Consider the following 15,449-nt stretch of genomic DNA (forward strand, 5'->3'; position numbering starts at 1 on the left):
ATAAAAATCCTAGATTTTTGGATGAAAATTGATGAAATACAGTGGGAAATCGAAAGAAAAAGGTTTAGAATCATATACCAATTCTTTTGGGAAGAACTTGTTCCTTGAAAATCGCCTCAATGCTCTCTAGTTTTGAAAATATGAAATTATGGACTAAATCTCGATTTTGCTACTATTTTTAATTCACTGGACAGGCCTTCTTTGCGTTCGCGAAGGGTCAGGACCAGTTGCCTTCGCGCTCACATTTAGTGGCTCATGTTCGCGGAGCTTTAGCTCCTCAAGTGTTCGCGTTTGCGGTCTAGTGACCACGTTCGCGTAGAACAAAAATCCCTTTTCCCAATCCCGGCCAAAAGGCCTTCGCGTTCGCGATAGCATGCCCACGTTCGCGAAGGGTATCACCCCCAAGGATTCCCGTTCGCGACCTGGTTCTCGGGTTCGCGTAGAAGGAAATTTTCCTTCAGCCTGACTTACCCTTCGTGTTCGCGAGAGTCCTTGGCAAACGTGAAGAACGAAACTTCAACATACCAGAAATAGAAAACCTGCAACTTTTCCAAGTGTAAAAACATCCCGAAACCTATTCAAAACTGACCCAAGCCCTCAGGGTTCCAAACGAAACATGCATACTAACTCAAAAACATCATATGGATTTACTCGTGCGATCAAATCACCAAATTAACATTTTTAATAACGAATTTAGCATCTAAATCAAAGAAAAACTTCAAGAACACTTAAGTTTCCATTTTCACAACCGAGGGTCCGATTCACCTCATTTCAAATCTGTTTCTTATCAAATTTTACAGGTTCAACCTAAACACCATATAAGACCTGTACTGGGCTCCAAAACCAAGATACGGTCCTGATACCATCAATTTCATATACATTCAAATTTTCAAAAACTCTTAAAATTTCAGTTAAACAATTTTATTTAAAAATTCATTTCTCGGGCTTGGGATCTCGGAATTTAATTCCGGGCATATGCCCAAGTCCCATATTTTCCTACGGACCCTCCGGGACGGTCAATTCATGGGTCCGGTTCCGTTTACCTAAAATGTTGACCGAAGTCAACTTAAATTTATTTTAAAAGCAAACTTTATTATTTTTCATAGATTTCCACATAATGGCTTTCCGGATACATGCCCGGACTATGCATACAAATCGAGGTAAGATAAAAGGGAGGTTTTAAGGCCTCAGAATACAGAATTTATTTCTAAAACAAGTGATGACCTTTTGAGTTATCACAACTTTTCATGCCTCAATATGGTATTACAGTAGCAATACAATGAAAAGAATTTTAAAAAGTATTCTAAATTGATCTCACGCCTTCTGGTGGTTGAGCAACATAATACCCTTTTCCTGAACAATTACGAAGCCCGTCCCACAACGTCAGCTCCACTTCTTGAAGCGAATATGGTAGCTAGACGTGATACGTCTAGAAAAAGATAGAATAATAATCATGGCCATATGAATGTACGTTGGCATGAAAATGGTAAGAGACAAAATAATAGTCTTCATCGTGGTGGTCATGGCAAATGAGAGAACAATATGGGTTCTCAAAACAATCCTTCAAGAGGCAAAAGCTGTAACTGCAACCGCTGTGGCATGAAAGGTCATTGAAAAACTGAATGTCGTGCACCTGAGCATTTGTCAGGCTTTATCAAAACTCCATCAAAAGAAAGGCAAATAATGTTGGAGCATCTTCTGCTAATGCCCCAATGGAGTCTCACTTGACATTTAAAAAAGATTTTGAGGTAGGGCCTTCAAATAAAAATGATGACAATTCCGAGGCAAATCTTGCTTTGAATGATGATGATTTTCAAGGTCTCAATGATCTTACTCATTTGGAAGTTGAAGACTTCTTTGGAGATAAAAACTAAAGTTTGATCATTTTACTGGGAATGCAATTATGTTGTTATTTTTATTTTCAGTATTTTTTTGTCTCGTTCTATAGTTTTTATTTTCAAGTAGTACTTAAAGTTGTCTTATGTTGTTGTTGGTGTTGTTAGTTTTTCCGTATTTCCCATGGTGTACTTTTATTTCTTTATGAAGAAAATAAAATCCCCAATCTTCAATTGGATCCAAGATGAGTAATAAAGATTTATGCATTTTGGATAGTGCTACAACACACACAATATTATGTGATGACCCAAAAGGTCATCTTTTGTTTTAGAAGTTAAAACTGTGTCCTGAGGTCTTAAAAAACCTCTTTTTGTCTCACCTCGATTTGCATGCGCAGTGCGGGCACCTTTCGGAAAGCTTTTATGTGAAATTTAAGAAAAAGATTGATTTTGACCATTAAAATTGATTAAAATTGATTTTGGTCAATATTCTAGGTAAACGGACCCGGACCCATAATTTGACAGTCTCGTAGGGTCCATAGTAAATTATGGAACTTGGGCGTATGCCCGAAATCGAATTCTGAGGTCCCTAGCCCGAGAAAAGAATTTTTAAGAAAATTATTTGCTGAAAATATAAAACTTTTTGATATGGAATGATGTGTGTTCTTGATGGTATCGGGCCCATATCTTGGATTCGGAGCTCGGTACAAGTTTAAAATAATAATTAAGTCCAATATGTAAAATTTGGTAAGAATCGGAGTTGATTTGGTATAAATCGGACCTTTAGTTGAGAAAATGGAATTTTCAATGTTCTTAAAGAATTTCATGAATTTGAGGTTAAATTCATAGTTGTTGATGTTATTTTGATGATTTGATCGCACGAGCAAGTCCGTATGATTTTTTTAGACTTGCATGCATTTTTGGTTCGGAGCCCCGAGGGCTCGGGGTGAGTTTTGGATAGGCCACAGAGTGATTTGGGACTTAGGGAGATTGCTGGCATGTTGCAGCTGTGTAGAAGGCCCCTGATCTCTCAATTACGAGATTAGGAATCACAATTGCGATGTAATCAGTGACCGCAAATGCAAGCTTTTTCTTCGCAAATGCGAAGAACTTAGGGCTAGCCTTTTTCGCAAATGCGAGATATACTTCGCAAATGCGAAGGTTGTCCAGATAGGCTAGAGGTCGCAAATGCGACGTTTTGCTTCGCAAATGCGAAGATAGCAAAAATTCCCAGGGTTCGCAATTGCAAACCCCTGATCGCAATTGCGATAACTGCACCTGTTAAGTGGGATTGTACACGAGATTCTTCATTATTTTACAACTTTCTCAAACCCTAAACATCCTTAGACGATTTTTCAGAGGCTCAAACTTCTCCGAATCATAAGTAAGTGATTTCTAACTCATCTTTTTCAATTTAATCCATCTTTTTTACATAATTTTACTTCAAAATCTAGGGTTTTTCATGGGAAATTGGGTTTTTTGGGTAGAAATTAGGATTTTCAAATTTTGGGGATTTGGGCATCAATTTGAGGTTCGATTGCAAAACTAATTGCATATTTGAGTTCGTAAGTGAGTGGATGATCGAGTTTTGATTCGAATTTTAGGTTTTAACCAAGCGGGCCCGTGGTCAATTTTTGACTTTTTTGGGGAAAACAATGAGAAATCTATTTTCATGCATTAGAATTGGGTTATTTAGCATTTATTGATGTTCTTGAGTAAATTATGACTAGATACACACGAATTAGAAGTCGAACCGAGAGGTAAAGAGATAATTGAGGCTTAATCTTGTCGGTGGAATTGAGGTAAGTATTTGGCCTAACCTTAGCTTGAGGGAATAGGAGTCGTGGTCTTATTTGCTATGTGTTGATTGTTGAGTACGACGTATAGGTGTGGTGATGAGTATCTATACGTTGGTGTCAAGCATGCCCGTGAGTCTTATACCATGTTGTTGTGAATCTATTATGTATTGTCCATGCATAGTTTGATGATTATCAATGTTGAACATGATTCGTGATAATTTCTTGGTAATTAATCATTGATGAGTATTAACTCAAGTTGCGACTCATTTTTATATAGTAACTATTGAAACGAGATTGGTTATAGCTGAATCCCTTGCCGGGATGTTATTGTTGATATTGTTGATTCCCTTGCCGGGACATACTATTTCTATTGTTTGGATGAGAAAGAGTGTCAAGCACGAAGGGTGATGCCATGCATGATATTGTGAGTGAGTGTTAATGCACGATGGGTAATGTCATGCCCATTCTGTTGTTTCATATGGTGAGAATGAGAGTAAAAGCACGAAGTGTGATACCGTGCACCTATTACTGTCCTTCTTACTGTTGTTGATTCAACTATGGTTTCCTTTATGCGTTATTGTTAGAACTTGATATTTCCCCGCAGCATGTCCTCTCCCATACTGTTCTGTTCGTATATGATATATCTGTATAGGTTTATATGGTTGTCATGTCCTAACCTCATCACTACTTCGCCTAGGTTAGGCTCGACACTTACTCAGTACATGGGGTCGGATGTACAAATGCTACACTCTGCACTCTTTTGTGCAGATTTTGGTACTGGACACAATGAGTAGCTGAGGTAGCTGCCTTCTATCTAGGGAGACCAAGGTAGATCTGCTAGTTTCCGCAGAGCCTAAAGTCCCCCTTCCCTGTTTTAGATTTCTTTTATCTTTTTTCATTCTGAGAACAATTGTACTTTTCTTTCCAGACTAGTATTTTGTAGAAATTTGAAAATGTTCGTGAAATTGGGACACCAGATTCATGGGTAGACTTGTATTAGATTATGTGGTCTTGTTATAACTCTTTCGCGCTTTTCATTTGTTTAGCTATAGTTATTGTTTATATCTATTTGGATTTATTGCTAATAGTGTCACGCCCCAACCTCAGGAGGCGCGACCAACACTCAATCGAGTGAACCCAACTGAGCAAGCCTTATCAAACACTTTCTACCCAACTCAATACGATTAAGGAAACCATGCTTTCGTTTATTTAGACAATAGGAAAGGTTGTACATTCAACATTGATAGTTCATTTTATATCATAACCTTAAACCATAGTTAAGTTTCCATCTAGTTACAATTTAGAGAAACAAGAGTTTAGATTTATAACATAGTTCATAGACCCATCCAACACCCATACATAACCCACACAAACGTCTACGGAGCTTCTAAGGATGCAAAAGATAATTATGACAATGTCGGCAACAAGGCCCGGTTATACCTCAAAAGTGGATATCTACAACAAAAGATGTACAACATAACCCCTTGAAGGAAAAAGGGGATCACCAAAGCTTTGATAGGAGGATACTCTGCTATGCATGATCGGCACTATCCGCTATGGAGCCACCTACATTCATTTAAAAATGTAGCGCCCCCAGAAAAAGGGGTGTTAGTACCATGGAATAGTACTAGTATGTATAACTAAACACCATTTTATTAGAAAGAACTATCATACAAGAACAAGGAAATCACAAGAGACAATCGAAAGCTTTTAACCGAACACCACATCATCAGATATAAGAATCATATAATCTTTCGCATAATTTCCATAGCTTTAGTTTGGGGCACTTCATATTGTCCATCATCACTCACAATACCACCGCTTTCTAGAGCGGGGTCCAATCACGACCGGATCGGCTAGGTTACCTCATTTGAGACATGTACTTCAATCACAATCTTATTCTCCCTTTTCGGAATTCAATATCAGCTCAATACCACCATGTGTGTGTCATGGCGTCCGATCAGGGCCCGATCGGCTAGGCCTTCTTACCAAAGCGTTGTTACTTTCTCATTAATCATCTCGTTTCAATCTTTTATTTCACATATATCAATTCATAGGCACTTAGGGCCACAATTATCACATCATTTATATTTTCAATGATAACCTTGCAATTTGGGACCACAAGCACATACAAAAGCAATTCAAGTTGTAAGCATAGGTAACATTTCACATAGTTAGCATAACAATCTCAGTTTTAATCTTGACGTGAAGTCTAGGCATTTCAATATATGGTTCATATTTTTCGCACATCTTTAAATATCTAGAATAATACATTACACACATTGAGGCACACCTTTCATGTGTGTGTGTGTGTGTATATATATATATATTCAAAACCAATTCATGTGAAGTAACAATCAATACATCAATCAAGTTTTCAGTCTTACCACATTTGCACATACATCAACGGGGCTCAATTTCTAATAAGAGGGGGTTTTAGCCATACATACCTCAACAGAGCTTTCTTTAAATTCTTCCAAAATTTCGGGAATCTTAGCAACTTCAATCTATTTTATGAAAATTACAAATTGAACCAAGAATTAGAGACATGATTAAGATTCTAGCTCATTTGAGCACATTATCAAGCCCTAGGTGTGCATTGTGATTATAGGACCCTTTTGTGAGAGATTTTTATTATCTTACACCTCAATTGCTATCTTTTTAGTTAAAAACCTCCCCATACCCTATTATCTTTTATGCATGCAAGAAAATCCATTTTTATACCCATGACCCCAAGCTAATTACTCACTCTAGTGTGAATTTCGAAACCAAAGGCTAGGGATCAAGTTCTTACCTCTTGGGGTGATGGTCTAGCAGCTTTACTTGATAATCTTCAAGGGTTTAGGCAAGGATTTAGTGGTGACTTGATGAAGATCACCCTCTCTAACTAGAACTCCCTCTCTCACTCTATTTGCAGCAAAATAACATAAAAGGATTCTAATGGGGTGTTTTTAATGGGATGGGGTCGGGTTTTAAAAGTTAGACATGTCACGACCTGAATTTCCCACCATCGGGTGTCATGATGGCGCCTACTATCGGAGCTAAGCAAGCCAAATATATAAAACATTTTTCCTGCTTTCTTCCAAACAATATAATAAACGAGACAAAATTTAAGCGGAAGACTTTAAATCTAAAGCAACTGAGAACCAAAAGTGCGGAAGTTTGAACCAAAATGCTACCCAGAGTCTGGTGTCACTAGCTCACGGACTACTACAGAATACTACAATCAATGTCTGAAAGGAAAATACATCATGTTTGTCTGATACAAGATAAACAAACGAAAAACATGGAAAATGGACTTCGGCCTGCGAATGCCAGCTAGGCTACCTCGAGAGTCCCTAGACTGAAGATAGCTCCCAGAAGTCCTACTGCTGCGGTCCGTAAGCTGCTCCCTGATCTGTGCACAAAAATGCACAGAGTGTAGCATCAGCACAACCGACCCCATGTGCTGGTAAGTGCCTGGCCTAACCCCGGCGAAGTAGTGACGAGGCTAGACAGTACCTACCACAATTAACCTGTACAGATATATATACAACAAGTGCAAGAAAACAATAACAAGATAATACAAAGTAAAACTGGGAGGGGACATGCTATCGGGGAGTAACAGATAAAAATGAAATATCAGAAATAAACAGAAGACGGCGTGCCACACGATCCCAATTCATATCATATATAAGTGGACGGCGTGCCACACGATCCCATAATATCATATATAAGTGGACGGCGTGCCACACGATCCCATAGTATAGTATATAAGTGGACGGCGTGCCACACGATCCCATAATATTATATATAAGTGGACGGCGTGCCACACGATCCCATAATATCATATATAAGTGGACGACGTGCCACACGATCCCATAATATCATATATAAGTGGACGACGTGCCACACGATCCCATAATATCATATATAAGTGGACGGCGTGCCACACGATCCCATAATATTATATATAAGTGGACGGCGTGCCACACGATCCCATAATATCATATATAAGTGGACGGCGTGCCACACGATCCCATAATATAGTTAATAATATCTGACTTCATATAGTAGACCCCTTCAGGGGAGAATAACAACTTAATACCTTTATCCCGCAAGGGTACAACTAACAACCCAAAATATCCCGACACGGGAGAATATATATATATCAGTCTACACATCTCGGCAAGGGAGTATTCACAACACATTCTCCTTTTAAATCATTCTTCCTCAACCGTTCACATTATATGAAACTTTCAAATAAACAAGGAGCTTGTGTCACATTATTCGAATTAAAAGCAATCAAGACTCACTGTCATGCTAGACTCCGGTGCATAGATAATCGTCACCATGCCTATACACCGTACTCCACATTAGCAAGTAGCAAATATCATCCTAATCTCATTCCCTCAAGCCAAAGTTAGAACAAACACCTACCTCGAATGCTCCAAACTCAACTCACGCTTCTAGTATAGCTTTACCTCTTGATTCCACCACCAATCCACTCGAATCTAGTCATAAGTTACTTAATTACATTAATAATTACTAAATGAATCATCCCCAATGCATGAAAATAGATTTTTCAAGGTTTTTCCCAAAAAGGTCAAAAATACCCCCGAACCCACGTGGTCGAAACTCGAGGTTCGGACCAAATATATGATTTGTTTTTAAATCGGACCCCAAATTGAGGTCCAACTTCTCAATTTGTAGAAAACCTATGTTCTACCCAAAACACCCAATTTTTCCCATGAAAATCATTGGTTTGAAGTTGAAATTATGTTAAAAGATGTTAAGGAATAAAGAAATTAAGTTAGAAATCACTTACCAATCGTTTTGGGGAAGAAAAGTTGTTGGGAAAATCGTCTCTTAGCTTTTGGGTTTTTGAAAAGTGAAAAATGACTGAGATTTTCCGAACTTGTATACCTTTCTGAGGACCTGGCGCGGACCGCACAAAAATGTGTTGCGGCCGCGCTGAGTGGGAGAAAAATTGGGGCTTCTCTGAACCCTTCCAGTGCGGACTGCACTGTTTTGGTGCACGGCCGCGCTGGTTAACCTGAAACCCTAGCCCTCAGACTCAGCCACGCGGACCGCACAAAAATGCATCGCAGCCACGCGGCTCCAGCGCGGACCGCACGGAAATGAACGCGGCCGCGCTGATGTCTGCAACACCTGAACCTGCATTTTCTTAAGTCCAAGACCTCCCAGGCCCCATTCAAAACACACACGAGCCCTCGGGGCTCCAAATCAAACATGCACACAACCTTAAAAAACATCTTACGGACTTCCTTGTGCGATCAAATCGCCAAAATAACATCATATACATAAGATCAAGCCTCAAACACATGATTTTCTTTCTTCAACTTTCATAACTCAAATTCTCCATTTTATGTCCGAAACACGTCATATGACGTCCGTTTTTAGCCAAACTTTACAAATAGTGCTTAACACATATTTAAGACTTGTACCGGGTGTCGGAACCAAAATACGAGCCCGATACCTATATTTTCTAACTCCTTTTCATTTCAAATTTTCATATCAAATTTAAGAAAATAATTTCTTTCAAAAATTCATTTCTCGGGCTTGGGACCTCAGAATTTGATTCCGGGCACACGCCCAAGTCCCATATTTTCCTACGGACCCTCCGGGATTGTCGAATCACAGGTCCGGGTTCATTTACCCAAAATTGACCGAAGTCAACATTATGCATATTAATACCAAAATTCATCAAAGTTTTCACAAAATCCACATTCTAACATAAAAACTTTCCGGCTATGCACCCGAACTGCGCATGCAAAAACTGGTCCCACGAGCCTCCAAAATCAATGACACAGGCTCGGAGCATGTCCTCAAGAATCTGAATAGTCCTCTCGGACTGACCGTCCGTCTGGGGATGAAATGATGTACTCAACTCAACCTGGGTGCCCAACTCTCGCTAAACCGCTCTCCAGAAATACGAGGTAAACTGCGTACCCCGATCCGAAATGATAGATACCGGCACCCCATGAAGGCGAACAATCTCCTTGATATAAATCTCGGCTAACCTTTCGGACGAATAGGTGGCTGCAACAGGAACAAAATGCGCTGACTTGGTCAGCCTATCAACAATGACCCATACTGCATCAAACTTTTTCCGAGTCATCGGAAGTCCAGTAACGAAATCCATCGTAATCCTCTCCCACTTCCACTCGGGAAGTGCAATCCTCTGAAATAGACCACCGGGTCTTTGATGCTCGTACTTAACCTACTGACAATTCAAACACCGAGCCACATGCGCAACGATGTCTTTCTTCATCTTACGCCACCAATAGTGCTGCCTCAGATCCTGATACATCTTCGCGGCGCCCGGGTGAATAGAATACCGAGAACTGTGGGCCTCCGCTAAGATCAACTCTCGAATCCCATCAACATTGGGCACACAAACTTGACCCTGCAATCTCAATACACCATCATCATCTAAGGTTACTTTCTTGGCACCTCCACGCTGCACCGTGTCTCTCAAGGCACACAAATGGGGATCCTCAAACTGCCGCTCACGGATACGCTCTAATAGTGAGGAACGAGCAACCGTGCAAGCTAACACTCTGCTAGGCTCAGAAATATCCAACCTCACAAGACGATTGGCCAAGGCCTGAACATCCAAAGCAAGCGATCTCTGGCTGACTGGAATATAAGCAAGACTACCCATGCTGGCGGACTTCCTGCTCAATGCATCGGCAACCACATTGGCCTTCCCCAGGTGGTATAAGATAGTAACATCATAATCCTTTAGCAACTCTAACCACCTCCTCTGCCTCAAATTCAACTCTTTCTGCTTGAACAGATACTGAAAACTCTTGTGATCAGTGTAAACCTCACACGTCACGCCATATAAGTAATGCCTCCAGATCTTCAAGGCATGAACAATGGCTGCCAACTCGAGATCATGAACCGGATAATTCTTCTCGTGGATCTTCAATTGCCTCGAAGCATAAGCAATGACTTTGCCTTCATGCATCAACACTGCACCAAGCCCAATACGAGATGTATCACAATAGACCGTATATGGCCCTGAACCTGTGGGCAAAACCAATACTGGTGTCGTAGTCAGAGCCGTCTTGAGTTTCTGAAAGCTCGCCTCACACTCGTCCGACCACCTGAACTGGACACCCTTCTGGGTCAATCTGGTCATAGGGGCTGCAATGGATGAAAACCCCTCCATGAACCGACGGTAGTAACCTGCTAAACCCAGGAAACTCCGAATATCCGTAGCTGAAGCTGGTCGAGGCCAGTTCTTGATTGCCTCTATCTTCTTCGGGTCTACTTGAATACCTGCTGCTGATACGGCATGACCCAGGAATGCGACCGAACTCAACCAAAACTCACACTTTGAGAACTTAGCATACAACTGACTATCCTTTAGGGTCTGAAGGACCACTCTGAGGTGCTGCTCATGCTCATCCTGACTGCGGGAGTATATAAGAATATCGTCGATGAAGACTATCACGAACAAGTCCAAATAAGGTCTGAACACTTGGTTCATCAACTCCATGAACGCTGCTGGGGCATTAGTCCATCCAAATGATATGACCAAAAACCGAGTGCGAAATGCTGTCTTAGGGACATCAGACACCCTAATCCTTAGCTGGTGGTAGCCAGATCTCAAATTTATCTTTAAAAACAACCTCGCACCCTGAAGCTGGTCGAATAAATCGTCGATCCTCGGCAGTGGGTACTTATTCTTAATTGTAACCTTGTTTAATTGCCGGTAATCGATGCACATTCTCATCGAACCATCCTTTTTCTTAACAAAAAACACCGACGCACCCCAAGGCGAAACACTGGGTCTAATAAAACCTTTCTCAAGCAAATCCTGCAGCTGTTCCTTTAACTCTTTCAACTCCGGCGGGGCCATACGATATGGCGGGATAGAAATGGGTTGAGTGCCCGGAGCCAAATCAATACAAAAGTCGATATCCCTGTCGGGCGGCATACCCGGCAGGTCTGAAGGGAAAACCTCAGAAAACTCCCGAACAACGGGCACAGAATCAATAGAAGGGGCCTCCGCGTTAGAATCGCGAACATACGCCAAGTAGGCCAAACATCCCTTCTCGTCCATACGCCGAGCTTTCACATACGAGATAACACTGCGGGTACAATGACCAGAAGTCCCTCTCCACTCTAAGTGGGGCAAATCCGGTAAGGCTAAGGTCACGGTCTTGGCATGACAATCCAAGATCGCATGATACGGGGACAACCAATCCATCCCTAATATGACGTCGAAATCCACCATATCCAAGAGCAACAAGTCAACACGGGTCTCAAGACCCCTGAATACCACAACACATGAATGATGAACCCGGTCCACCACTATAGAATTCCCCACTGGCGTAGACACATATACAGGAATACTTAAGGCCTCACTAGGCATAACCAAATAGGGTGCAAAATAGGACGACACATATGAATACATAGATCCGGGATCAAATAGCACAGAAGCATCCCAATCACAGACCAGAATAGTACCTGTAATCACAGCATCTGATGACTCAGCCTCTGGCCTGGCTGGCAAGGCATAACAACGGGGCTGGGCCCCACCTTCTTGAATCATATCCCTGGGACGATCTGCTGCTGGCTGACCCCTACCTCTAGCGGTCTGAGCTCCACCTCTAAGACCTCTACCTCCACCTCTATGTCTTCTACCCCCGCCTCTAGCTGGCTGGGCAGGATGTGGGGCAACTGGTGCCTGGATCATCGGGCGAGGACCCTGCTGCTGCGAGCTGCTGGAAGCTCGAGGGCAATATCCATCAATGTGACTCACATCTCCGTAAGTATAACAAGCCCTCGGCTGCTGAGAATAACGAAGTGGTGGTGCACTGATAGGTGCTGATGGTGAACTGAAGAGCTGCTGGTCAGAATACTGCGACTGAGAACCACGACCACCTGGTGTACTATGAGAAGCCTAGAGAGCTGACTGAAAGGGCCTCGAAGGATGGCCTCTACCATAAGAATCCCTACCTCCAGACGAGGTACCACTGAATCTACCCGAATGATGGGGCCTCTTATCAGACCCATGACCACTCCCTGAGCAAGTGTCATCTCTACCGGCAGGCACCATCTGCCGCCTCCTGAAATGAAATCTCACTACCGACACTCATGGCCATATGAACACGGATCGGCTGGGCCAACCCATCAATAAACCTCTGCACCCTCTCTCTTTCAGTGGGGAGTATCACAATGTCATGACGAGCAAGATCAATGAACCGGGTCTCATACTGGGTGACCGTCATAGGACCTTGCTGGAGACGCTCAAACTGTCTGCGAAGAGCATCTCGTAGAGTAACTGGAAGAAACTTCCCCAGAAATAACTCTAAAAGCTGATCCCAGGTCAATGATGGCGACCCTGCTGGCCTGGCTAAACAGAAATCCCTCCACCAAGTCTTGGCGGATCCTACCAGGCGAAAAGTGGCGAAGTCGACCCCATTGGTCTCTACAATGCCCATAGTCCGTAGAACCTCATGACAGTTGAATATGAAATCCTGAGCATCCTCTGAGGGGGTGCCACTATATGTGGTTGTGAAGAGCTTGGTGAAACGATCAAGCCTCCACAAAGCATCCACGGACATAGCCGCACCATCGCTGGACTGAGCCGCAATAGCTGGCTGGGCTGCCACAGCTGGCTGAACTACCACGGCTGGTTGAACTGCTGGAACCTGAGCCTGAGGAGCTACTGGCTCTGGAGTACGAGTATCAGGAGTCTGAATTCCTCCCCCAGCCTGAGATGTGGCTGGAGCTACGGGAAGCATACCCGCTCTAGAAATGCCCTCCATAAAGCCTACCAGTCGGACCAAAGCGTCCTGATGTACTGGAGTGGCTATAAAACCCTCTAGGACCTGAGCTGGGCCCACTGGAACAGCTGGGGCCGGAACCTCCTCCTCAAAATTGACCTGAGGATCCGTCGCTGGAAATGCTGCTCGGGGCTGAGCTCTGCCCCAACCTCGGCCTCTGGCACGGCCTCGGCCTCGCCCTATGCCCCTAATAGGGGCTGCTGCTGGGGGCTCAGGCTGTTGCGCGGTAGAAGAGGAAGCACGTGTCCTCGCCATCTGCGAAAGAACAGAGTGGAAAGACAATCAGTACTTGAGAAATAGAATCACACGACAAGAATGAACAAGGTGATGTTTTCCTAACTCAGTAGCCTCTGCGAGATAAATACAGACGTCTCCGTACCGATCCCTCAGACTCTACTGAGCTTGTCCATGAGTTGTGAGACCTAAGTAACCTAGTGCTCTGATACCAACTTGTCACGACCCGGATTTCACACCATCGGGTGTCGTGATGGCGCCTACTATCGGAGCTAAGTAAGCCAAATATATAAAACATTTTTTCTACTTTCTTCCAAACAATATAATAAACGAGACAAAATTTAAGCGGAAGACTTTAAATCTAAAGCAACTGAGAACCAAAAGTGCAGAAGTTTGAACCAAGATGCTACCCAGAGTGTGGTGTCACTAGCTCACGGACTACTACAGAATACTACAATCAATGTCTGAAAGTAAAATACATCATGTTTGTCTGATACAAGATAAACAAACAAAAAAAATGGAAAAGGGACTTCGGCCTGCGAACGCCAGCTAGGCTACCTCGAGAGTCCCTGGACTGAAGATAGCTCCCAGAAGTCCTACTACTGTGGTCCGTAAGCTGCTCCCTGATCTGTGCACAAAAATGCACAGAGTGTAGCATCAGCACAACCGACCCCATGTGCTGGTAAGTGCCTGGCCTAACCCCGGCGAAGTAGTGAAGAGGCTAGACAGTACCTACCACAATTAACCTGTACAGATATATATACAACAAGTGCAAGAAAACAATAACAAGATAATACAAAGTAAAACTGGGAGGGGACATGCTATCGGGAAGTAACAGATAAAAATGAAATATCGGAAATAAACAGAAGAAACTCCGGTTCCCATGATATATATATATATATATATAGTGGACGATGTGCCACACGATCCCATAATATCATATATAAGTGGACGACATGCCACATGATCCCAATAGTATAGTATATAAGTGGACGGCGTGCCACACGATCCCATAATATTCTCCTTTTAAATCATTCTTCCTCAACCGTTCACATTATATAAAACTTTCAAATAAGCAAGGAGCTTGTGTCACATTATTCGAATTAAAAGCAATCAAGACTCACGGTCGTGCTAGACTCCGGTGCATAGATAACCGTCACCATGCCTATACACCGTACTCCACATTAGCAAGTAGCAAATATCATCCTAATCCTATTCCCTAAAGCCAAAGTTAGAACAAACACCTACCTCGAATGCTCCAAACTCATCTCACGCTTCTAGTATAGCTTTACCTCTTGATTCCACCACCAATCCGCTCGAATCTAGTCATAAGTTACTTAATCACATTAATAATTACTAAATGAATCATCCCCAATGCATGAAAATAGATTTTTCAAGGTTTTTCCCAAAAAGGTCAAAAATACCCCCGGACCCACTTGGTCGAAACTCGAGGTTCGGACCAAAACCCGGTTACTCATTCCCCCATGAATCCAAATATATGATTTGTTTTTAAATCGGACCCCAAATTGAGGTCCAACTTCTCAATTTGTAGAAAACCTAGGTTCTACCCAAAACACCCAATTTTCCCCATGAAAATCTTTGATTTGAAGTTGAAATTTTGTTAAAAGATGTTAAGGAATAAAAAAATTAAGTTAAAAATCACTTACCAATCGTTTTGGGGAAGAAAAGTTGTTGGGAAAATTGCATCTTAGCTTTTGGGTTTTTGAAAAGTGAAAATTGACTGAGATTTTCCGAACTTGTATACCTTTCTGAGG

This window comes from Nicotiana tabacum, chromosome 8 (genome assembly GCF_000715075.1).
Source record: "Nicotiana tabacum cultivar K326 chromosome 8, ASM71507v2, whole genome shotgun sequence".
In the NCBI taxonomy this organism is placed as follows: domain Eukaryota; kingdom Viridiplantae; phylum Streptophyta; class Magnoliopsida; order Solanales; family Solanaceae; genus Nicotiana; species Nicotiana tabacum.